Below are 3,230 nucleotides of genomic sequence, written 5' to 3' on the forward strand. Positions count from 1 at the left end.
TAAGACGAGGCATCACTTCCGTAAACATTCCTCTTCTTCGCTGGTGTTTATTGGCGGCTGGTAACCAACTTAAAGGCGCATTACCGCCACCAACTGGACTGGAATTATTGAAAAGGAAATTGGACAGGAAAAAACTAAAACAAACTATTTTAAGAACTTAATAATGTCACTCTATATCTTCACGGCTGCTTTTCCCAAGATCCAAGTCATGATGTTTTGCCTTTCTTATTTCTCGTAGTATCATATTTCCTGTAATGAAGTCTGTAGGTCCATTTCATTTTTCCTGGGGAAACATGTCTCTGAACCCCAGACCAACATTTCTCCCCTGCTCTTCTCCCTGTACACCAACAGCTGCACCTCCAGTCACCAGTCCGTCAAGCTCCTGAAGTTTACAGACGACACCACGCTCATTGGGCTCATCTCTGGCGGGGAGGAGTCTGCCTACAGGTTTGACCACCAGGTGACCTGGTGCAGCCAGAACAACTTGGGGCTTAACGCTCTAAAGACAGTGGAGATAGTCGTGGATTTCAGAAAGAACCCAGATCAGATCCCTCACTAAAAAAGCCCAACAGAGGATGTACTTCCTTCAGCAGCTCCTCCATCACCGTCTGGTACGCTGCTGCCACTGCTAAGGACAAGGCCACACTGCAGCGTATCATCCGCTCTGCTGAGAAGGTGATTGGCTGCAACCTTCCATCCCTTCAGGACCTGCAGAGCTCCAGGGCTCTGAGGCGTGCAGGTAGGATTGTGGCCGACACCTCCCATCCCGGTCACTGTCTTTTTGACACTCTCCCCTCTGGGAGGAGGCTGTGGTCCATCATGACCAAAACCCGCAGTTGGGATCCTCAACAAGTCCCTAGTCCCCTACCCCGACACCTGCACTCAAACCTACCACTTTATACATTCCTGTACAGCTCTTCCATCCCTCACTTTATGTCACTGTTTGTTTATTAGGGCCCGAGCGCCGACAACGTCGGGCAGCGAAGCCCTATTGAAATTGTATTGTTTTTTATTATTATTATTATTTGTCCCACATAACTGCATTTTTGGGGGCCTTAGCAAAACCAAATTTGGTGTGCTAATAGAAAACGGCGAAAATTCAATGATTTTAAAGGTTTCAGAGGTGGCCACAAAAAAGTGGCTCGCTAGCGCCACCTAACGCAAAGAAGGATGGCCAGCTCACACCGTAACTCCAATTGAATTGAAATTTTGCACACATATGCAGATCCGTGTGCTCTACAAAAAAATTACATTATGGCACCAAAGTCCGCCACCGAAATTTTCCGCCATTTTGAATTTTGTGAAAAACACGTTTTTGCTAATTCCTCCTAAACCGTAGATCCGATTCTCACCAAAATTGCTGTGTGTCATCACTACACCGAGCTGATTAATCTCTACAAAGGGCATAGTGAAACATTGTTGCGTTCAGAAGTTATAAGCCAATGAACATTAGAGGGGCGGGGCTCTAGAAATCAATACACATAACTCCACAATATTTAACCCAATCATCATGAAACTTGCAGGACATGTTGACATATGTCCCTGGTTTTATTAAAATTGACCACTCGGGGGCGCTACAGTAAATCAGCCATTTTTCAATTGTAAGCTTTGTATTTTAACGAACTCCTCTTAAACCGTTGATCCGATTCCTACCAAACTTTGTGAGCCTGTTCTAGAGGCCTCGACGATTAAAAATCATCAAAAGGTCTTACATAAGTCCTATGGGAGCGCAATTACAGCGCCCTGAACATGGACGAATTTCATGCTTTGCCACAATACTCTAAACTGTTATAACTTCAGTGTACATTGTCCGATCATGTTCAAACTTCTCACATTTGATGAGAGTCCTACCCTGAACACGTCTGCACTGCAATATTGACTCACAATAAGAGCGCCACCTAGTGGCGACATAAAATGTCATGTTTTTACATCCGTATAAGGTCCCAGTGTCGTGGAACTTTGCACCCCAGTCTAGCAGGTCGTGGCAATGGCCGGGGACGACCCGCGCCGTGGCGGTGGCCGGGGACGACCGGGGACGACTGGCAACGTGGCGGTGGCCGGGGACGACCCGCCCCGTGGTGGTGGCCAGGCCAGGCGGTCCGACACGTCAGGCGGCCGTAGCACTAACCGAGTTACGTGCCATGCGAGGGCCCGTTATCACTGCTCGCAGTTTTAATTGTTATTGTCCTTTGTATTCCTTATTGGTGTAAAATCCTTCTTGGCAATAAATGTTTCTGATTTCTGAATGTTTGTCTCACCAGAATATCAACTTGCTTGTTTCCCTCGACTCTAAAATTGACAGGAAGTGTGGCAATGCTTCCTTTTCATCCTGTACATTATGAGCTATATATCATTCGTCATGTCGGTTCTAGTTGCTGAATTGCTGGATTTTATGCTTGATAGTGGGGAGAAGGTGTCACATGCGAACTGTGTTTTTGATTTCCTTCTCTATCCACTGAAGGGCCAACAATATTGCTAATAATTCAGTGGTGTTCACAGATAAATGGCCTGAGACTCTTTTTGATACGTAAATATTCATCACAGGGTCCGCCTCTTGATTGTGTCCAGACCATGTTACCGCCCCCATAGGTATTAACAGCTGGAGAAGCCTAAAATAAACAAGCTACAGCAGGCAAGATAGCATTGTCTACAAAACAAAAACACACACACACTTGGCCATTCACTTATTCTTCACTAAAGTAAAAATACCACAATGTACTATATAAGTACTCCAGCACGAGTTAAAGTCCTGAATCGTTTCAGCTGTACTTGTAGAAACTGTTTAGTAGTTTAATTTCTAACAAACATAAAGCTGTATAAGCCCTAGTATGTTATTTGTTTTTGTGGACCAATCTAATTTATTTCACTAAAACTTTCAAATCAATATGTCCCTCCGAAATGTAGAATCATCAAATGTGTAGTTAAGTACGGTACTTGAGTTAATTTACTTACTTTTGATTTCATAATAATAATAATAATAATAATAATAATAATAATAATAACAATAATGAGATTACATGGACATGGAGTCCAATTTGGTTGGATAGAGAGGGCTTTTACTTTCATTTTTAAATTGTGGTATTGATTTTTATTGAAGTACAATATCTGAATGTTTCTTCCATAACAGCTATTAAATGGGTAACACCTTCAACTTTATGATGTAATTGTGCCCATGTGTGACCAATTCAGACCTAACAACTTCTACTACTGCAAACAACAGGTATACAAAG

This window comes from Eutrigla gurnardus (genome assembly GCF_963514095.1).
Source record: "Eutrigla gurnardus genome assembly, chromosome: 9".
NCBI lineage: Eukaryota > Metazoa > Chordata > Actinopteri > Perciformes > Triglidae > Eutrigla > Eutrigla gurnardus.